Here is a 23,439-nt window from a genome sequence, read left to right as displayed (position 1 = left end):
AGCTGCTTTTGCAAGGCTTCTAAGAAAAGGCTTTCTCAGACAGCGAGCTGGTGGCAAGATCCTTACTGGTAAAATGCTTTAATGAACTGTCAGCTAACGGAGGGAAGGCTGATGAAAAAGCCATTCTAATGTTTAGTGACAGCTGTAATTTACTAATCCATCAGAAAAATAAATAGGAGCAGAGTGTAATAAAAGTGGAGTTTAATTCCAAACCTAGCTGGGGCATTAACAATGAAAGAAAGCGTCACGTTTTATAAATGACCTTTTCACGTAACTCTTGAGCCCTCAAAGGAAGCAGGAGTTGGCCTGCACAAAGAATGTCTTTGAAAACTGCAAAGTCAAGACTCTTGAGCTGGGAGGTTCTAAGTCTATGATGCAGGGCGGAGGGGGTCTGTGACGAATGATACGTGGAGATGCTTTCATCCCTCTGACCACCCGAATCAGATTGTTCAATAAAGAGCCAACAGTCCCGCCCCCAACATGAAATGGAAATGATCGTAAAAATCTCTGCTACCTATTTTCTGTGACACAAGATGACAAATTTGGCCCTAGTTCTCTTCCAGTTCACTTCTCCCAGGCTGCAAACCAAGCATGAGGCTTCCAAGGCAACAGAGATGCGCCTGAACCCAAGCCCTAGATCCAAAACACGGATCTAAAGTTCTGAACTTAAACCTATAATGGAGATTTAGGAAAGGTTTGCATCTGACTCTGATTTCCAACCACCTGCCTGGCTGTATTTGAAGCCAGGGGTTTGGATGGGTCCTTTGGAAAGATACAAGTCCTGACCCAGACCCAGGGTTAGAATCCAGGGTTTTAATTCTGGATCCTCTCTATAAAATGATTTGCATTGCTGTTGCCCCTGTCTTCTAAATGATAACATTCCTGATCTACACCATCAATCTAGATGCCTTTGAGATCTCGTAATCTAAGCAGGTTCCCAATACTTAGATGGGAGGCTGCAAAAGAACCCCGCCCCAGATGCTATAGTACCACTGCACTTTTCTTCTGACGTGTGTGCTGAAACCAATGGTTGTCATGCAATTGTAAAATCAGAGGAGATGTAAAACAGAGCTTGATGGCATGTACTCTGTAACCGTTCCATCGGACTCACTGGGAACCCAAGGGTTATCCTGCCCACATTCCAACTTCGCTACCTATATTTTCTTTTCTTAAAGACCCCTAGTAAGAATTTCTTTCAGTTGGAAAAGATACTTTTCACAACAATCTGCTCTAAATTACGGAGCAGCGTTTGTTGTAGCTTCACCCCAGAGCAGGCAGCGTTTGCTTCTGGTGGTTGAAACAATCCTGTACATAGTAGGCAGTTATGGCTGTTAGGTTTGTAAAAGTGCTTTGGTATTAATAGTGCAATATAAATTCAGATATTATTATTTCATGGATTTTGAGGCCACAAGGGATCTGTCTGACCCTCATCACCCTCTGATTCCTGCATCAAGCCCAGCAGATATTTTAGAAAGACATCCAACCTTGATTTAAAGACTCCAAGTGATGAAGAATTTACCACCTTCCTGGTAATCTGTTACAATGTTACTCACCCTCTCTGTTAAAAATGTCTCGTTCCCAATTTGAATTTCACTGACTTCAACTTCTAGCCACTGACTCTTGTTATGCCTTTGTTTGCCAGATTAGAGAGCCCTCTAGTATCAGATAGTCTCTCCCTGAATGGGTATTTATAGATTGTAATCTAGTCACCACTTAACCTTCTCTTCAATAAGATAAATAGATTGAGCTCCTTCAGTCTCTCATTGCTAGGCGTATTTTTCCGACTATAAATCACTCTTCAACCTCTTATCTGAACTCTTTTAAATTTTTCAACATCATTCTTAAAGTGCTGATAGCAGAAAGGGACATAGGATTCCATTTGGCATCCTCCATTCTGTGTGACCTCCCCCACAGCGTACATGCGAGGTCACGCCACATGGAGGACACCATTTTGTTTCTGTATGTTGCCTGTGGAGGTGCTGCACAATTACACATGCAGACCATTGTGGGTGCCAGGTTTGTATAATTTTTGGTGGTGCCCAGAATGGGTCCAAGCAGAGCCGTCCCATCCACAGGACAGACCGGGGCAACCACCCCAGCCCCGTGTTTTGGGGGGCCCCATGCTTCAGGGGGATGCAGGGTCCAGGGCGGCCTGGGAGATTAGTGGAGGGCCTGGCGCCAGCAGCAGCGTGCGACCCAGCCCCAACCCGCCCCCTCCCAGCGACGCTCGGGGGAAGGGGCAGAAGACGGAAAGAGGTGGGAAGGGGGCTTGGGATGTAGTGGGGGCTGGGCAGGGGCGGAATGAGGATGGGGCAGGGGTGGGGCCCTGTGTACCCCTGAAGCACAGGGACCCCCAAAGCACGGGGCCCAGGGCGGTTGCCCCGGTCCGTCCTATGGACGAGACGGCTCTGAAAATATAAGCCCAAACATTGGTGGAGCCAGGCCCACGTTCCTGAATATTGGTGGAGCAGGGGCACCACGGGCCCATATAACTTGCCGCCTATGCAGCCCATGTCACTGAAGAGGTTGGACCACTGTCAGGTTTCTTGCCCCTTTTTCTGATTCATCTGGTAGTGGCCACTTTTGGAGACAGGACTAGATGGACCAAGACTCTGATCCGGTAAAGCAATTCCTATGTCCCTGTGAACTGGCATTTGCGTGTATTAAAATGCATAGGCTTTGATTACTCCCAGCTTTCCAAGCCGTCTAAATAGTTTTGTATCAGTGACTTGTCTCTGTTGTTATTTACCACCCTGCCAATCTTTGTGTCATCTGCAAACTTTATCGGTAACGATTTTATATTTTCTTCCAGATCACTGTTAAAAAACATTGAGTAGCAGTGGGCTGAGAAATTCTCCATACACAACTACATTTTGTGTTCTATCAGTTAGCCAGCATTCAATTCATGTAATATAGACCACACGGATTTTATATAATTCTGCTTCTTAATCAGACTATTGTGGCACTAAGTCAAACACTGTATAGAAGACCAAATATATTATATCAACTTAGTTCCCTTTATCAATCAGACTTATAACCTGGTCTAAGAATGAGATCAAGATTTATTTGACAAGGCCCGTTTTTCATGAAACCATGCTGATTTTATGTAAAATCCAGATCCAATGAGGGAAAGTTGGAGCTAGACAAATTCAGACTGGATATGAGATACAAGTTTTTAACAGTGAAAGTAATTAACGATCGGAACAATTTAACAAGGGATGTGGTGGATTCTTCACCACTATATCATGTCCAGAAGCACCACTTCTGGAACAGGACCATGGTGCTTCAACATAGAAGGAAGATACAAGTGAGAAATGACTCATAGACTCAGACTCATAGACTTTAAGGCCAGAAGGGACCATCATGGTCAACTAGTCTGACCTCCTGCACCTTGCAGGCCACAGAACCTCACCCACCCACTCCTGTAATTGACCCCTAACCTCTGGCTGAGTTACTGAAATCCTCAAGTCATGATATAAAGACTTCAAGTTACTGAGAATCCACCATTTACACTAGTTTAAACCTGCAAGTGACCCGTGCCCCTCACTGCAGAGGAAGACGAACCAAGGATCTCTGCCAATCTAACCCAGGGGAAAATTCCTTCCTGACCCCAAATATGGCGATCAGTTAGACGCTGAACATGAGGGCAAGACCCACCAGCCAGACACCTATACTATGACATTGTTCCAGAAAATATTACCTTCAGGAAGTGGGACTTCAAGCAATGGCTTCAAGGCACAGCAGTTTGGGAAAGTTTGTTTTTTGCCTCTACCCGACATAAACAGGTGGTACGTAGCAGTCAAATAATTGCTTCCTTCTTGAGCAGTTTGGCAAGAGCAGCACGTTGGAACACATGCTTAGGGAACGGGGTCATTTTGAGATCTGGATTATAGCTCACCAGGTGCTTCACTCAGGACAGAAAAGCAATTTTAACGACCCAAAAGGCCAACGTTTCATCTCAATAACCCAGCGTGCCATCTATACCACTACAATCTATACCATTCACATGGCTGGAAGGTGATTGCAAGGAGATTATCAAAGCATGGTATAGACCAGGGGTCGGCAACCTTTCAGAAGTGGTGTGCTGAGTCTTCATTTATTAACTCTGATTTAAGGTTTCATGTGCCAGTAATACATGTTAACATTTTTAGAAGGTCTCTTTCTATAAGTCTATAATATAACTAAACTATTGTTGTATGTAAAGTAAATAAGGTTTTTAAAATGTTTAAGAAGCTTCATTTAAAATTAAATTAAAATGCAGAGCCCCTGAACCGGTGGCCAGGACCCGGGCAGTGCGAGTGCCACTGAAAATCAGCTCGCGTGCCGCCTTTGGCACGCGTGCCATAGGTTGCCTACCCCTGGTATAGACTGAAGGCAGGTGAAATACTAATTGAAAATACATTATTAAATGGATATGGCAGGTGCAGGATGTCATGAAGATCACTATGAGACCTTGACTTATTGCTACCTATCCATATTCCAGATCCCTATTTGAAGAAGAGATGACACCATATTGAACAAGAGTCCCAATAAAAACTCCAGCAATAGATGAACTCTACAGGTTGCCCTGTCCTGATCAAAAGTGTGCTTAGCTCACTCTTACTGAATTCCTCAAAAATGCAGCTGAATCCTCTCAACTAGAACAGTGCAAGGAATGGTCTAGAATCCCAAATAAGTGAAGATGCCATTAAAAAAAAACATTCAGAAAGACTTTAAATGAAATAAAACACTGTACTCACTGCATTGCATCCTCACTTCTTCTCTCTTACTCTTTTCATAGTATTATTGTGACTGTTTCTGTATTAAGAGACCAGTTTAGAATGTCACACTTGGTTAAACACCAATTAACCCCTTGGCACTAGCTAAATACTCTTCCCCATTAAATGGAACTTTACCTAATTCCATCTTGATCAAGCGTTAGACATCACTCATTAGCATCTGGCTAACTGGTTCCCAGGGAGAGATCGCAATAATTTGCCTGTACTATTTAAGTGAGTGCTGATTAAGCAGCATATAATAATATCACTATATTAGCATTCTTACTATTGGCACACCTATGGGATTATAAACAGGATCTATCAATATTCCTTTCATCTCCACTAACCTATTGCAATGGTTCAAAACTTACTGAAATCCTATTGTGGTTGCTGGCGTTCAAGGGTGATATGGTAGTAAGAACATACAGTCCCAACAATGTGAGGCTATTGTGTTGAGAAATTTTACCAGGAATATGTGGGAATCATCCCCGACTGTGACACCCCATAACCCTCTCCCTACTACTGCTCTGAAAGCCTGCCAATAAAAACATCATTGTATTACGAGAGCCCGAGCAGCTAGTGCCAGAGCGGTCAAAACAGCCTCCCCATTGTGTTCCTGTTGCAGAATGTTTAGTTAGGGTTTAGGTCAATGTAAGTGTAAAACTTTTCACTTCACCTCTTCGTTAACGTAGAGTGGAAATAAGAAACGTTCCACGCCATGGCTGTTTTGCACAGAAAGCCGAAGTTCTGAAGAAAAGCAATCCAGTTGCTTCTACACCAGGGGTTCTCAAACTTCACTACACCGTGACCCTGTTCTGACAACAAAAACTACTACACGACCCCAGGATAGGGAACTAAAACCTGAGCCCACCCAAGTCCCGCTGCTCTGTGGGGGAGCAGGGGTAGAGGCAAAGCCCAAGCCCAGTGGGGCCAAAGCTGAAGCCCCAGGTGAGGGGTCTGTAACCTCCGGCCTTCAGCTTTGGCCCCAGGCAGTGGGCTCGGGCTTCGGCCCCAGACCTCAGCAAGTCTAACGCCAGTCCTGGCAACCAGGGCCGGCTCTGGCTTTTTGGCCACCCCAAGCAAAAAAAAAAAAAAAAACCTGCGGTGCAGCCGGAGCACGGGTACAGGGGGACCGGCTTGGGGGTGGGGAGGGAGGGAGCGGGCAGGAGAGAGAGAAGGGGGCGGCCAGGGCTACAGCAGGGGCGCTGCCACGCGGCCCCTCCCGCTGCGCCGCCTCCTGCCGCGAGGGCTCTGCTCCGGTCAGCGGGGAGGGAAGGAAGAGGACTGCCCTGCAGGGCGCTCTGGTTCTCCGCGCCGCCGCCCCCTACAGGGTGGCCGGAGCGGAACAAGAACAAAACAAAAAACAAAACAAACAAAAAAAAGCGGCCGTGCCAGCCTAGGATTGGGCAGAATGCCGCCTCCAACAATCTGCCGCCCCAAGCACCAGCTTGCTCAGCTGGTGCCTGGAGCCGGCCCTGCTGGCAACCCCATTAAAATGGGGCCGCGACTCACTTTGGGCTCCGGATCCAGTTTGAGAACCGCTGTTCTACCCTATCCTTTAAGCAGCACAGCTTGTAACAGAGAACTCAATGCTGAGCAACAGGGGAGCTGAAAATGACAGCATCTTTAATGTCACTGATAATTACCCCTAGAAAATACCTATTAGACAGCGTATCCACTGTCAGAGCAGGGGGCATGCAGTGTCTGGAATTACTGGGTTCAATCCCCAATTTGGCCACTTGATTCACTCTATGATCTTGTGCCCATCACTTAATCTCTAATTCATTAATGCTCATAGGGCCTGAACCAAACCTCCTGGAAGTCAATGGGAGTCTTTCCATGGGCTTTGAATCAGGCCCATAAAGAGCTACTGGGAGCATTGATTGGAAGGTGCTATGGTGGGGCCAGAGAGGAGGTGAGCCCCGGTAACTCTCAAAGTAACTGAGCGCTGTGGGTGCTCAGAGGTTCTCAGAATCACTCCCATCAATAATTCATTGTACTCATAACATGCCTTCCAGCTAAGGATCTCAAAGCACCTTCCAAATTTGCAGCGGTTGGGTCAGTATTATTCCCACTTCAGATATATCAGAACGGAGGCACCGAGATATTAAGTGACTTGCTCAAGGAACCCATCAGAGAGCCAGGAACAGAAGACCAGATCTGCAAGCGCGCTCAGCACCCCGCAGCTCCCATCGAAAACCTGGCCTCTTTTGCAGGTGCCTGACTGAACGAGAGCTATCGGGAGCTGAGCTCGGAAGGCAGAACTTCTGACTGCCAGTCCAGTGCTGTCACTGTAAAAACATCCTTCCCCTTTATTAATACATTTGCTTAAGAACAGGCAGACCAGAACAGATGACTAACCCAACCCAGCTGGTATTGTGTCTTCAGCTGTGGCCTGTAAGGAATGTTTGAGAGGAAAGTGTAAAGTGACACCAAAAGCGCGTGTCGTAACGGCCGTACTATCCCATGGTGGGCAGGGCAAAAGGAAATGTTATCGCTGACCTCTGCTCATGATCATCTTATACCCAAGGAAGCAAGAGGGTCAAGAGCTCTTTATCATTTATTTTTAATTGGTTAATTAGGAATTGTAACAGCCCTCTTTCCTGGAACAGCGGCCCCATGTGCCATGCAACCTCAAACAGCTTGTCAAGCCTTCCAGGGATGAGCGCCATCCTGGACATGGCCCACACATTTTCATTAGATGGTCTCAAAGTGCTTTACAAAGGGGGGGGGCAGGGTCAGCATCATTATCCCCATTTTACAGATGGGGAAACTGAGGCACAGACAGGGGACGTGCCTGGCCCGAGGTCACCCAGCAGGTTAGTAGCAGAACTGGAAATAGAACCTAGGCCTTCTGAACCCCAGCCCGGTGCGCTGTCCATGAACAGGAGGCAGTGCAGAGCAGCGCTGGAGAGATGTGTGCTTCAGGCAGCGCACGGTCGCTCTGGGGGCTGCGCAGTGTGCACCAGGGGGTGCAATTTATTCCACCAGAATGCAGCAGATTGTTTCCTGTGGTGCACAGGCCCTGCTCTCTGGTCCTTAGCGGGGGAGGCGGGCAGGAGCCAAGGCCCCACCTTGACCCTGCCCTCATTCAGCATCCTTCTTCCCAGCCACAGATATCGTGAGCAGCACTTATACAGCCATCCAAATGGTGTGTCCCCCGTATGGTCACACAAGGGCTCTGTGTTTATCCTCCCTCACTGTATTAAGTCTAACTTAGGAGCAAAGACCTGGCATTTTTACATGCATGAGAAGCATCATGCTTGCCTCTGGCACTCTATAAATAACAAGCATCCTCCCTGTGGTCCAAGAACTCCACTAGCCCTTGTTTTGTTTTCAGCAAACAATGTTGAAAACATCAACATTTTTAGGCACAAAGGAACAGCCTGATGGCCTGACCTGTCAACATCGAGAATGGAAAACATGCTCGTCAAGTAGCTGGGATGAGGTTCTAATTATTCCCCACATACCAGCCCGCATAAATACAGCGTAGACATCCAAGAAAAGCACGCTTCAAATATGGAGAGCTGTTCCCAGAGTTAAATGCAGCCTGCTTCTCCCAGGAGCCAAGTTCCATCTACGGAAGATAGCAATTTGCTTCCACTGGTTTGCAGGGCTTCATGCAAACCATGTAAGATAATAAACTTCACTAGCGACCTGCCACTCCCTGAACATAATGTCTTGAAAACCTCTGCCTCCATGAAAAAAGCAACAGAGGGTCCTGTGGCACCTTTGAGACTAACAGAAGTCCTGGGAGCATAAGCTTTCGTGGGTAAGAACCTCACTTCTTCAGATGCAAGAAGATGCACTTGCATCTGAAGAAGTGAGGTTCTTACCCACGAAAGCTTATGCTCCCAGGACTTCTGTTAGTCTCAAAGGTGCCACAGGACCCTCTGTTGCTTTTTACAGATTCAGACTAACACGGCTACCCCTCTGATATCTGCCTCCATGGAAGCTGAACAAGCCCCATTACAGAGCCAACGTGAAGAGCCAATGGCTAAGCTGAAGGACCTGACTTTGTCAATGATACATTGGGCCATTTGAGCAATGCAGGAGTATAGTGGAGCGGTTGCCATCTGATTTTTTTATCAATGAAACAAACACCAGGCTGAAAGCACTAATTACGATGCAGAAACAATAAGACTTACTTTTAATTTCTTATCCTGCTCTACCTTTTTTATGGTACAACCACCACTTTCCTTTGACTAAATCAAAGCTCTGGAAATTCATTGTTCATTGCAAAGGTAACTACCACTTTCATCACTAACACAGTCCTAAAGGTGATTTGCCAGAGTGGTACCTTTATAATGTATAAAGAAGACTGAAAAGTTTCCTCCTGCACACTAACTTATTTTTTACTTTAGAAATATCTGGAAAGTCAAGTCCTAGTTTTGCCTTCTGGAGGTCTCAGAGATGCGTCTTAGGAACTCTAACATCTTCATTGAAGCCACAGGGGGAAAGGTGGAATCTTTCACAACAGCTTTCTTTCTCCAAAATGTTTATTCGTTATCAAAGTTAAGTGGGCACTTACAAAAATAAACAAAACACCAAGAGTATTTCAGCAGCCTGACTCCTAGTCTCTACCTCTAACTTATATTTCTTAGATCAGAAAAGAAAACTATTTCTACAGAGTTAATACAACCTTCCAATGAAAATTCTTGCTTGCAGTAGGAAGCAGCAAACATGTAGTTTAGAAGAAGTTGGCTATCTGATTTGCATGAATAATTCCTGTTTGCATGTCTGCAGCAGGATAACTGATGAGCAAGCAGGTTGCCGGGGTCAGCTGCCCAATCAGTGCTTTCAAAGTTCAGAGGTCGTGGGTTCAACGAGCACGTGCACATTTGACCAGCACACAGATTGTGCCCCAAGCTGAGAATAGGGCACAGTACAGTTTGACCCCAGCCATCTAAAGCCTCTGACTTTGCTCTTTAAAATCTGCGCCGAATATGCTGCTGCATCTCTAATTTGGAAAAAGAGGCAGGCTCCTGTCAAAACCCTGGATTCAAACACCTCCCGACTTTTGAGGGGATTTGGATCAAATTTGGCCCCAACTCAGCAAAACATTGAAGCATGTGCATAATTCTCCTGGCTGTCAAAGGGGCTTAAGCAGGTGCCTAAGCGTTTGCCTAAATTGGGACCTAAATATCTGACCTCTACAGCCCAAACTCTACCCAGTGATATCAAAGCAGATATTAAAGTACTGAGTCATAATTCTGTTTGAAATGTTTGCATTTACCTAAGTGAACCCCATAACTGAATGCAGTTAGTGAGAAAACCTTCTGTCTCTATTTTCAGTGTCTTTACTCTGGCCACTTGACAGCACTTTGTTAACATAGTCAGGGTCACTGTTTCCTTCCATAGTCAGCTACAAGGGATTCCCACAACTCGAAAAGGTTATTGATAAGTTGAAGAGGGTTCAGACAAGAGCCACGAGAATGATTAAAGGACTAGAAAACATACCTTACAGTGATAGACTCAAGGAGCTCCAACTGTGTAGCTTAAGAAAAAGAAGGGTGAGGGGTAATTTGATTACAGTCTGAAAGCATCTACATGGGGAACTAATATTTAATAACGAGCTCTTCAGTCTAGCAGAGAAAGGTCTAACATGATCTAATGGCTGGAAGTTGAAGCTAGACAAACTCAGACTGCCGTGCATTTTTAACACTGAGAGTAATTAACCACTGGAACAATTTACCCAGGGTTGTGGTGGATTCTCCAGCACTGGCAATTTAATCAAGATGGGATGTTTTTCTAAAAGCTCGGCTCTGGGAATTATTTTGGGGCAGCTCTCTGGCCTGTGTTATACAGGAGGTCAGTCCTTCTGGCCTTGAGATCTACGAAACTATGAACTAACTCAAAAGACCCTTATCACCACAGACAAGGAAGCAGAAAAAACGTTACGATTTTTTAAAGGTAATTTTAAAGGCAACTGTCATGACATACTGTTTAATGGGAGTTGTGTCGGAAACAGGACTCTAGTTGAGGTTTGCATAGTGATTTAGGACTGGCACCACAGAGAGACAGGATGATCTAAAAAGGGGAACTAAACTAGGGGAAAGGAGGCCTGGGTTCTATTTTGACTCTGTTCCCCCCACCTCTCCCAACCCTTTGTCATGTCCATTGAGATTACAAACTGTTCAGGCCAGAGGGTCTCTTATGATGTGTTTGTAGAGCTCTAAACACAATGGGGCCCTGATCTCTGTTTGGTGCTACTGTAATATAAATAATAATAAGACAATTTCAGAACATCTAAGTTGACAGTATCCCTTTAAGGCACTGCCGTTAGATGTCAATTACATCCTTTGTTATTACATTCTCTCATCTCTCCTGTGGTTTTTCAATGCCTTCACTCACAGGGAAAAGCACATGGGAGCGAAATAATAGCCAAAGCCTATTGAGAAATACAGGGTGCTGCTGCAGCTCCCCCGGTGTTAATATTTAGAGTCTGAGAGTTCTTCTCCTGGAGAATCCTGGGCAGAGTCACAAAGCACGGCTGAGCGCAAAGCAGCACTTGACATGCTGTTTGAAAGCCCCATGTGCAGGACCTGTTCTCTGCAATCTATTTAGCTTTTGGCATCACTCAGAAGGCTATTTTTAAAAGGTATGCAACTGTCCCAGAAACCCAACTTTGAAGTGTGGTTCAAGACTTTGTTGTTAAAAGAAAGGGGTTTTTACATTTGTAATTAAACACAAAAACAAGTGAATTATTGGTCCTGAGCCGGCCAAGCCAGGTCAGTTACACTCCACCAGCTGGAGCTGGAGTCTGGATGTTCTCCTTTTCCAGTTTAATAGCATGCCTGATAGACCCTTGGCTTCCTCTCATCCCTGTACAATGCTGTTCTTCACTATTTGTCAGTTACAAAAAAAAAAAAAAAAAAAAAATTTGCTTCTTCGACATTGACATACCAGGGGAGCCGAAGGGTTTGGTCCAATTCTCTATGGCCTAACAGTAGCAAATGTACCAGTTCCCCCTAACTGGGATTGAGTCTATTAAAGCGAGACACTGTCCTTTTAAACAGACAGTTCCATCCCAGAGTACAGGGTGGGGAGTCCAGCTCGAATAGCCACTGGATCCAGCCATGGGTAAGGCAGGAGGGCAACTCACAGCGTCAGCAGCGTTTCTGACAAGCACCAGTGAATTACCACCCCCCATGTGAATGAGCAATAAGGATTGTTATCCCCATTATACAGATAGGGAATCTGTGGCAGAGGCTCCCCACTGGCTGTACAGTGATTTGATAGCAGAAGCCACGGCCCGAGACTGATACTTAGCCTACTACAACATACTGCATTGCAATCACATATGTCCTTCCTGCATCCATATGTCTACCTCCTTTTAAAGTTCAGGATTTTTATGCTGTGCTTGGCTTGCTGCATCTCCAGGTAACTAGAGCAGGAGAATCGGAGCAGACGTAGGCCCCGATTTTTAAAGGTATTTAGGCATTGCTGCAGTCAGTGTTGCACCGCTTAATTGATTTAGGAGCCCACGTCTCATTTTCCAAAGTAATTTAAGAACTTAGGAACCAAAATCCCATTGGCAGCCAATTTAGGCTCATGGGTGCCTAAATCCCTTTTGAAAATGAGACGTGAGTTCAGTATTGCAGCGCTGACCACAGCAATGCCTAGATACCTTTAAAACTGGGCCTTTGACTTTGGAAAGAAAATTAATAGTGGGGTTTTCCCCTCAAAGGACCCCTGTTACTCCAGTTGTGAGGTCAGTGGAGTGAGGCTGATGTAATACTGGAATAAACACAGCGGTGAATCAGGCCTTAGGTTACGTTACTAGCTATTTACTGCTCCCGTTCTAGGACCAGGATCTGCCCCCTTCCATCCTGTGACCCAACGGGAATGGCGCTGAAATCCGTGCCACTGTGCCGGCATGTGACTGACAGCAGAGAGAGCAAATGGGTTTATTATCCAGAGATTCCCTTGGATTTCAACGACACGTTTCGGTTAAGAAGAAAAACAAACCTACTGAGCAAAGCACTTGGGTCCCATTAAACTCACTTCCCATGGACGTATTTTCTCTGAATGGGAAGCCCCGAGCCAGACCCCAAGAGCTACGTTCGGCACATTATTGAAGGGCAGTTTTAAGCTGCAATTGAGTCAGAGGGTGCTAACTAAAGATGACAGTTGACAGGAGGGGAATTAAATGATTCTTGACACATGGCGTGGCGAGATATTCCCTCTTGCCATCAACGCACGGCGCTAAGACAGGTATCCTTAATTAAAAAGCAGCAGCTCCAAAAACAAAAGCAAAGAGGAACTTTTGGGGGGGGGGGGGGTTATTTTTCTTTGTTAAAGGGACACGAACAATCGCTCTGGGCCACATTTTTCAAGTCTTTATAAGCAGATCCCTAACTATCTATGGGAGGGACGCAGAAATTTGATTCCAGCCGTGGTTTTGTAATTCGAATGCTGCGCTTTAAAATAAGTTTGACAGCCCTCCCACTCCCCAGGGGGAAGGGTAAGCCTCACATCGCTCCTTGCTACTCTTCTGGACGAGCTAGGAGGCATTTGCTGGCTCCAAAAGGAGTTCCAGCCAACTCTGCTCATGGCCATGATATGGGGCTGAGAAGATTGGGGATGGGTGGGTTAATACATGACCCTGAAGCCCCTCCAGTGGGTGAAACCAGGAAAAAGAAAGCAATTCACTTCTGTATTAAGACATGTCGATACCACGGTACACCCTAGAGATTAGCTAGATAGGTGATGGCGCTAACAGCCTTGGGACCTCTCACTACCATGCCGTTGGGCACTCATTCACAAGACTCACTCCTGAGCATTTACGCTTGCATTCTCCACCAGCTTCAGTAGCACTAGAAATTCGGGAGCCCCAGCAATTTCTATGGATGATCAACCATAAAAGAGAAATAGATCCTCGCCAAACAGCTCTCTCCAATGGCCACTTTATGATATGGTCACTTAAGAACATAAGAATGGCCCTACTGGGTCAGACCAAAGGTCCATCTAGCCCAGTATCCTGTCTTCCGACAGTGGCCAGTGCCAGGTGCCCCAGAGGGAGTGAACAGAACAGGGGATCATCGAGTGATCCGTCCCCTGTTGCCCATTCCCAGCTTCTGGTAGAGGTTAGGGACACCATCCCATTTCCAAAGCCGGAGTTCTTGTGAGGGCAATTCATATCGTGTGCTCTCGCCTGCCCAGGCGCACAGAATGACTGGCAAATTCCATCCTGAGAGGCGTAAACAGAGTTGTGCGCTGATCAGACCGATGGCACACGACAATTAAAAATACAGCGCAGACCCGTTTACGCGCGAATCCGCTTAACGCGCGGTAGTGCCGTGCCTCCCAGTGCTACCTATTTAACACGCGAGAGTCGTTAACACGTGGTACAGGAACTTGCTATGTAGCGCTACAGATTTGCTCCCTAACTCACTGACACAGAAATCGACAGGAAGTGCGGAGCGGAAACGTGTTGTACGTCTTTACCACCGATGGGGGGCAAGTGGGGGGGCAGGGGGGAGAAGGGGCAGCAACGTTAAAGTGCTGCTGCGGCAAAGGACCCTGCAGCGCTTTAAGGTCCCTGCCCCTTTTGCCCCCCCCTTGGCCGCCAACAGGCGGGGGGGGGGCAAAGGGAGCAGCTGCCCCATGCCGGCGATTTAAAAGGGCCCGGGGCTCCGGATGCTGCTACTTCAGCAGCGGTGTCCGGAGCCCTGGACCCTTTAAATAGCCACAGGAACCCCGGGCGGCACAGACCAGGCGGCCTGGAAGGGCTGGCTGGGGGATGCTGACCCCTAGCCCCGCCCCTTCTGCCTGAGGCCCCGCCCCTTACGGAGGCCAGAGCCGCCCCCGCCCCGTACCGGTAAGTGTCCTGAGTTACTTTCACCCCTGTGTAGTAAGAATAATGTTTTTATTAGATTACACATTTGAATTTATATTCTTGCAAAGCGCCGTTAACAGATAGGCCTGCAGTATTTGGGATGCTGTGAATACGTATGTATATATCGATAGCTTAAGATGTTTCAGCATGGCCCTCTTAACCCGCGGTCCGTTAACCCGCGGTCGTGACGGCTCGACTCCCGACATCCGCGCGTAAACGGGTCTGTACTGTAATGCCTGTTAGTACGTTAGTGTAGGAAGAGAAACAGAGTTAAAATAAAAAAGCAAACCAAAATCCACTGAACAGAGAGCGCTACAGTCGTTACCCATCAGATTTTGCTCATGTATTCTGTAAACGGCTGGTGGGAAATGGAAGCATTTGGGCGCTGCTGTTTACACATTGCCACTGGACGTCTTTAGAAGATCATTTTTCTGGGATGGCTCAGTAGCTGCAGTGGGCAGGCACCTTCAGTGATCCATTTAATATCATCACAAAGCCAAACTAGACACGTCAAACATCCTGTTCACTTGCAGCACACAAATACTTCGATCAAGTGACTTTGCCAGTGGAAGGGGCTACGCTGACAGTCCTGGAGACCCATCTAGTCCCCTGTCTGTCTCTGACAGTGCCAGATGCTTCAGATAGAGGTGAGAGAACCCCACAGTAAGAGATGTGAGATAGTCTGTCCCCCCCGCTTTAAGTCTCATTCTGGTCTCTTTTAGCTTGAGATTGGCTGATGCCCTGAAGCAGGAGGTTTAATATCCCTGCCAAAATGTTTATCATTATGATAAGAATTTTTGTTATCCATACAGATCTCCAATCCCTTCCTGTGGCACTGAGTTCCACTGTCTGATTGGACTGTCCACAGGACAGGTACGGCATGGGAAACAGCAGGGCAACCTTCCCCTCACACACACCACTCTGCTGCTGTCGCCCAACCCGGACCTAGACCTGGCCATTAGGCATGAGAGAGGAGGTCAAACACTGACTCTGGGTTAATGCCAGCCTTGGACTTTCTTCTGGAGCTAGCCAAAAGGATGCTAACCAGTGGCCTCCTGTGGTGATGGCACCTATCTTCTGGTTTCAGAGTAGCAGCCGTGTTAGTCTGTATCCGCAAAAAGAACAGGAGTACTTGTGGCACTTTAGAGACTAACAAATTTATTATGCATCCGAAGAAGTGGGCTGTAGTCCACGAAAGCTTATGCTCTAATAAATTTGTTAGTCTCTAAGGTGCCACAAGTACTCCTGTTCTTTTTGCGGATACAGACTAACACGGCTGCTACTCTGAAACCTGTCATTATGCAAGGCACTGCATTTAGCCGAATGGAGTGGAAATCCATCAGATTCTATATGCATCCGAAGAAGTGGGCTGTAGTCCACGAAAGCTTATGCTCTAATAAATTTGTTAGTCTCTAAAGTGCCACAAGTACTCCTGTTCCTATCTTCTGGGAATAGGTCTGAGAATCGTGCACTCATTTCACACAGGCCACTGAACAGTCCAGCCAACAGACAGTTTCAACTGTCGGTCGCTAAGGTCCTGAACCTATCTCAGTGATGTCAAGGGGAGTCTTACCATTGACTTCAATGGGTATCAGATCAGCCCCACATGTCTTGGCTGGGTTCAAGCCAGTGACCTCATGGTGAAAGGCTCTAGCGCCCATAACAGTCCCTCGAGGATCAGCAAACATCCGTCGCTGGCATCAGTGGCCCCTCCATCACCATAGTATCCCATCCCCCTGCTTCTTAATATTTTTGATGAGAGATTTCCAAGGTCCTCCTTTCAGGAACACAGGGGCCTCAGCCACCTGGAAATGGCAACTCCAGAGTTCATACAGTTCTATCACCTGTCCACAGAGGTGTGAGAATCTTTCAATTGCCCATGCAGGCATTTGTGTAATAGTGCATTTAAGTGTGCACGCAGGCAAAATTACACACTCCCCACAGCTTCATGGCTCACTTATAACCAGGACCCTAGTGTGTGACTCAAAAGCCACTAAACTATCCTGTAAGTGCTGTGCTTCCCCTGCATTTCTGTTCCTATAGTCTCTGATAAGCAAGAGATCAGAGAAGGAGACGCGTCCGACAATCCAGTGACGACATCCCCCTGAAACACTTGTGATGTCACAAAAGCTGGACTGTGGCATCACTAGATGGCTCAGAAAGCAGGACGAGGGAGGAAAAGGTAAGTTACAGCGCTCGGCGTGGAGGAGACGAGAGAAAAGGTGCTTAATGATTTTCAGATCAAGACGTTAAATATTGCAGCTGGCTGGGGTGTGGCAGCCAGGTTTTAAGGCTATTTAAGAAGAACCACCTCAGCAAGGCCTCGACTCACGTAGAAGCCTCTGATTTGTAGAAAGTTGAGCACAAACAAACAATGAACAAAAATGCAGTGTCTCCAGAGTGAATACTCTGAGATTGAGCTTTGTACCCCACAGGAAGTTAGGGGAGCAGGGTTTTCACAGAACACTGTGCATCTCTTTTGTTTGGTTTGAGATAACAGCAGATGCGAGAGCTCTATCAGATTTCCCAGGAAGTCACTAGTAAGGGAGTGGGTGTAAAAACTACAAGGAACATCATTAGCAAAATCAAATGCATACTTGATGACTCATCTGCACTCTCCTGCTATTATGTGTCCCGCTGAGCTCCAGTCAAAGAGAGAGAGAGAGAGAATAAATAATTGTTTAGGACTTACACAGTGCCTGCCATCCGTCAAAGCGCTTTAGAAAGCGAATGCATCATTCCCTTTTTACAGAGGCGGAAACTGAGGCACACGGAAAGGCAATGACTTGCCCAATGACACACAGCAGCAAGTCAATAGCATAGGCAGGAACAGAACTCAAACATCCTGTCTCTTGAGTCTTGTGTCCTGTTCTCTGGACCATACCTACCTCCCCACATACATTTGGTTGTGATATAGCTCATGTCTTCTAGAGGAGAACTGGAACGAGGCTATATATGATACAGAAAACACAGGACATTTGCTCTTGTAGGAAATTCCCATGCTGCTGAAGGAAGGATATGTTGCTGCAGCTGCATTACCAGAAATGTCTCCTAGATTAGCCCAGTTTTATGAACTCTATCCTTTAAATGATGTCCAAATCCAAGATGTACGGGGCACAGATGAGCGTAGAGAGAGAACAATGCTGGCTCTCTAAGAGAATACTGTCAATGTTTTCAGATATTAAATTTATCTACCCACCCCTCCCACTTATCTACTAGCAATCTCCATGAAATGTTAATGCCTTTTTCCTCTACCACAAGCACTTCTATGTGCTTTTAAAAGATACGAGTGCCAGTATCTCAGTTCTCATAAGCTACCCTACAGTGACAAGGACGTGCATGTGAACACATGCGCATTAATAAAACGCCTGCATGCACGTCCAATACTCGTAAGCAATCTATAGCAACAAACCAGCATGTATTACCCAGCACTCAGAAGCAACCCTACAATAACAAACCACTGGGATTGCTTTAGCAGGAAGTTATGGCAATAATGACCCAGATTTCAAGTTCCAACCTCCAAAAGAAAAAAAAGTAAGATACAGATTTTTTAAATGATAAAAGATATTCTGTTGGGTCTTTTACATCAGGTTTTTATGGCATGTGTTTTGAACTACTTTGCAAAACAAGAACATACTTTGTTCAAGTAGCTGCTCCGCCTCGGGAGCCATATTCTGATTTCACTTACACGGCTGTAAATCAGGAGTAATTCCACTGGTTTATACTCTGTTTACATCCACATATATAACATTCAATCTGGGTTACAGAGTTATTAAAAAGAACCCAGCTAGATGCAAGTCTGAGAAGTCTTCTGCAGAATAAATACCCACCAGTGAAATTTAATATATACCTAGGGCCTGATTCTTGCTTACATTAAGTTCCCGTTACACCGCAATGTAAGGAACTTTAAATTATATGTAAGTTACATTTGTATCCTTTTAAAGGCCGCTTCACACTGTCAAAATGGTGCAAAGTAACGTTGGTGTAACTGTGAATCAAGCCAGCTCCAACTGGATGCGGTAATCTGTGCTGAAAACTTTGGGCCTAATTCTCATTTACTTGCAGTGTAAGAGGGCCTTAAAGTAAATATAATTTGCACTCATATTAAGGATCCCTTAAACCAGGGGTCGGCAACGTTTGGCACGCGGCTCGCCAGGGTAAGCACCCTAGCGGGCCGGGCCAGTTTATTTACCTGCTGACGCAGCAGGTTCGGCCGATCGTGGCCCCTACTGACTGCGGTTCGCTGTCCCGGGCCAATGGGGGCGGCGAGAAGCCGCGGCCAGCCCATCCCTCGTGCACGCCGCTTTCCGCCGCCCCCATTGGCCTGGAACGGTAAACTGCGGTGAGTGGGGGCCGCGATCGGCCGAACCTGCCATGTCAGCAGGTAAATAAACTGGCCCGGCCCGCTAGGGTGCTTACCCTGGCAAACCGCGTGCCAAACATTGCCGACCCCTGCCTTAAACTGTCAAAGTGTGTAATGGGGCTCTTGTGTAAATGAGAAATAGGCCTTTTGATTTTAGTGGCACCTTTTGGGTTGTTTAAAAATAAATCTCTTAACTTAATGATGCTGCTTCACTCACATGCAAACACGGTCTGCGCCCTGGGCTCTCATCAGCTCTCTCAAGGGGCAGCAACATTATGCCTTGTCAGGACTTGCATGGAAGGACAAACCAGGCATTGCAGGAAGAAATATTGGTGATTCCGCGGAGTCAATACTAACCCAGCGTCCCACCCTGGTGGTGCCTTCTTTGGATGGGACACAGAACTGAAGTTCTGGCTACTTTAGATCATTAAAAACCCCAGGTCACTTTTCATACAAGTAGAGATGTTAACCTCAGTGTTCTGGCCAATTACACTTTAGAGAACTCTGTTCTGCCTACAAGCATTCCCACTGCAACTGCAAACAGTTAAGGTGTCCTCCTCCACTCCTTGTCCCAAACTGTTGTGCAACTGTCATGTTCCACCCCAGATGTGACTTCGTTTTTAGGGTGGGAAAAGTGACCCCTGTCTACAGTGTTTGTAGACTGCTTTATGATCCTTTGTAGGAAAGGGACTACAGCCATATCATATATTATCATTGGGCAAAATACTTACGTCCTTAGTGTTTACTCATTGAAGTGCATGGGAGTTTTTGCATGAGTCAGAATGTTAATATTTGACCCACTGATATTATTAACAACAGTGGTAGTGATAATCAAATTAAGTGATTATGATTGTTGTTATTATTGGTTTTGGAAAATTCACCCATGCCCTGTACCGTCCGGTGCCCATCTGTCATGTATTCAGGACCTGGACAGGTAAAGGTCAATGTGCTACTGACACCCACAACAGATGAGGTAAGAATTGTAGGCATATTCTTTTCAGTCGCCAACAGCTTCATGCCGGGCAGTGTTGGTGTTTGAATTCTACATGACTAGGTAATAGTTTCTGAAGTTGTTCAGCCTCTAAGGAGTTAAGTAGCATAGAGTGACTCAGATTCCTCAACCTAACACTCAGAAGTCGCTGTATAACCAGACTTGGCACTTTGAGACAGCTCCACAAATCCAGAGTCTAAAACGCGTTGTCTTCCGTTTGTCAAAAGAAGGCGAGTCCCAGTTAATTGAGGAAACAGAACCCTTCCCTCAACCCCCCTCAAGGATGTTGCTTATTTTTTCAGAGTGAACATTGTGCAAAGAAAGTGAAATTTAATTTGGTGATTCATTCCTTCCTCCCCGCCCCTCCCCCCCCACCCCCCCAAGCTGGTGTCTGCTTTTAACTCCATCAGTTCACGAACCCTGGAATCACGTCACAGCTGTTCAAGCAAACACAGCAGACTTGCGCCTGACACAAGATGCGCAGAGTCCACCTTTCTCAAAAAATCCAGGTTTATTTCAGCGGTACGGCAGAGATCCGTGATCTGTCACCCCAACAGCCGAAGCCGGATGCCAATTCATAATAGGACGCACTGTACTGAGGAAATGCCTATCTGGCATTGTACATTATTTCATAATATGGAGACACCACACAGAGAAAAGGAGGGGGAGGACGTGGGGGTGAGAGGGAGCCAAAATAAAATGGTAACAGGAAAATAAAAAACCTCTCTACTTCTTCACTCCTCCAAATATAGGCGAGATTCCTCTCCCTCCCTCTCGGCTGTACCTTGCTGCAGAAGAAAAAGCTTCCAAAACGTACAGTAGTTGTTTTTTTTTTTAAAAACTCACTCTAACTACTGCACACGATTCAAAGGAAATATAGGAAACCACAATTCTCAGCTCTCCATGAGAGGCAAATGGAAAGTCACTTAAAGTGACTCCTGTCTTAAAGTGGCAGGATCCATTTTCTTTGTTATGGGAGAAAAAGGAAAACCAAACCAAACCAAACCAAACCATGCAAACGCCAGTAGAATGCAGTTCATCTGCCCAGCTGTGAAGGTGCAACTGGTTTGCGCAATGAGAGGTGCCATGCCATTGTGAGCCATTCTCTTGTACTATCCTAGCAAGTCCAGGTGTGTTCCACAAGTTGAGTAGCTAAGCCAGGAGACACTGACAGCGTCCCCAGAGGGTCGCATTCTGCAAAGGAAAAGCCAACTGGGGTTTTCACAGCATAGGTATTGGTGACACAATGCATGTGTGATTCCTACAACTTTGCAAGTGCACATTAAACAGTCCCTAGTAATAGCCAGCAGGGGAATGCAGTTTCGTAAGTGCACTCCAGAGATAGTAGGCAAGAGGAAAGGGGCTAAAAAAAAAAGAAAAGGAACAACCAAGGAAGAACTCACATCAAAGGCAACTTCTCTGTACAGCAGATGAGCAGATCTATCTTCACATCCTTTTTTAAAAAAAATACCAGATGAACTCAGGGGGGAAATAACGGCATTAACTCCTTGTCTCTCAGAGACACAGGGACTATCACACACCAGGGGAAAGAAAAATCACAGCATTTCTTGGTGCAAGCAGTTTGAATTTACAAAAGGCAGCAGAGCAACGACAGCAGAAGCCGAGCTGTGTTTATCTTAGGGGTTCCCGTGACGAATACCTAACCCGCGGAAGCATGACCACATCGACAGCTAATAGAGAAAAAAAAAGGGGGTGGGGTGGGGGGAGGAATTTTTAGCTGTAAAAATAAAAGGCCATTATTTAAAAAAAACTCTGGGATGACACAAATAGCTGAAATACCTCAGAGTAGAGAAGCATCATTTTTTAACTCTTGCAATGTGACACTGAATGAAAAAAGGGAAGAGGGAAAAAAGTGAAGTTAAAGGTACTTTTCAGTGCAAATGCAGGACCCCCTAGCAAAGCAGATTATTAACGAAAACAAAACCCCTAGGGAATAACTGAAGCACACGCTGGGAGCCGAGGTATTAAAAAACCCAGAACACTGACATGTGGCAAACAGCACATTTTTTTCCCTCCCCGTCTACAGGCCAAACACAAATAATATTCCCATTACATCAGTGAACAACCCTAAATGACAAAAGGGTGTTTACTTACCGCATTTTAAATCTGCTGGATGGAAGGGCTGCGTTCTCCGGTGTGGAGTTTCAATGGAAAAGTAAGGGAATTAAGAGCTGCAGTCTAGCCCTGTGCAGCTCCTCAGTAATCTGTGGATAAAAAGAGAAGTCTTCATTACTGACCACAGGCACGGAGACTTGCAGCGCACGCCCCCTCGAAGCTGCACCAGCCAGTAGCACACAGAAGTTAGTCTACAGGAGCAAGAGACAAGCTGAGCAGAGACCATAGTGATTTATCTGCACCTCTGGTGGAAAGGAAAAAAAAGGAAAAAGCCCAGCTCAAAATATAGCAAAGGGGGAAAAGTAGGGCCATAGCATCGGTAGGATGACAGGCATGGGCGCATGCCAAATCTCGAAGGGAAAAAGCCCCACCACACGCCTTTAATCAAAACTTAGCCAAGACCTTAATTAAAAAAGCTCCTACAAAATATCAGATAATGGGCTGCATTTTCAGGCCTTTTTGAAAAACAATCTCAGATGGAGACATTTCTAAACTCCTGCCAGAGAAGGGAAGGCTGCCAATTTTAGGTTACAGTATCCAAGACACATATCCTCTGCACCCCAAATCTCAGTTACACCAGTGTAAACCCAGAATCACTCTCTTGGCGTCAGTGGGGTTATTCCTGATTTACACCAGCGTAACAGAGTGGAATCAGGTCCGATCTCCAGTGACTTCAGTGCCTGGATTTACACTGGTGTCATGAGAGCAGAATCGGGCTCTATTTGCATTGCCTTCACTGCAGCTGCTCCTGATTTCCACCAGTGTAACTAAAAGAAGAATGCTGTCCTTTTCCCTAGGTCACACTCAGATGGGTATGCATCTCGTTCAACGATCCTCTCCTCGTAATATTTTAATGATTAAAAGGTAAAAAGGATTGTCCCCCCATTCTCTGTTGAGAGAGGCAGTTACAGTATTTGAAATCCCATGCGAAGCCAATCTGGATTCCCACAGCATGAAGACCAAATTCCTTTTCAAATTATGCTTATTCTGTATGTAGCTCCATAAATGTAGAGAATTATTTGTCATCTAATCTTGACAATCAAGTGGAATTTCAATAAAAATCTTAGGCTGGACACCATCCAAACTGATTCTAATACAATAATATTTATAAGGGCGTATGTTTATACTGTAGATGGGAACAACTACAAAATGATTTTGAGAAGATGGCCTGGGGATTAACAGATTGGAGTACTGGGTCTAAAACTACTTTTGGCTTTGATAGTAATAAAATGCATGTGGTTTTGACATAAGCCTCAAAAGCAACCAAACATTTCTCAGTTGTATTGTCATTGCTATATACTACAGAGAATCTGTGTCATATTTTGTACTATTGTCTTATAAAATATGGACA

At 45.9% G+C, this 23,439-nt stretch overlaps 1 protein-coding gene across 2 annotated transcripts in view; it reads right to left on the bottom strand.

The window, feature by feature from the left end:
- The window catches only part of ZNF469 (zinc finger protein 469), a 104,732-nt gene extending 82,452 nt beyond the window's left edge, over positions 1-22,280 (bottom strand). For both annotated transcript variants that reach the window (XM_042852095.2, XM_008168643.4), the window contains exon 1: positions 22,068-22,280. The gene's annotated coding sequence lies outside the window, so the exon portion shown is untranslated. The remainder of the gene's footprint in view (positions 1-22,067) is intronic.
- Between the last annotated feature and the right edge of the window lie 1,159 nt (positions 22,281-23,439).

The sequence above is a fragment of the Chrysemys picta genome, chromosome 14 (assembly GCF_011386835.1).
Source record: "Chrysemys picta bellii isolate R12L10 chromosome 14, ASM1138683v2, whole genome shotgun sequence".
NCBI lineage: Eukaryota > Metazoa > Chordata > Testudines > Emydidae > Chrysemys > Chrysemys picta.
Note: the sequence above shows the minus strand (reverse complement) of the source record. Positions and strands in the feature narration are given on the sequence as shown.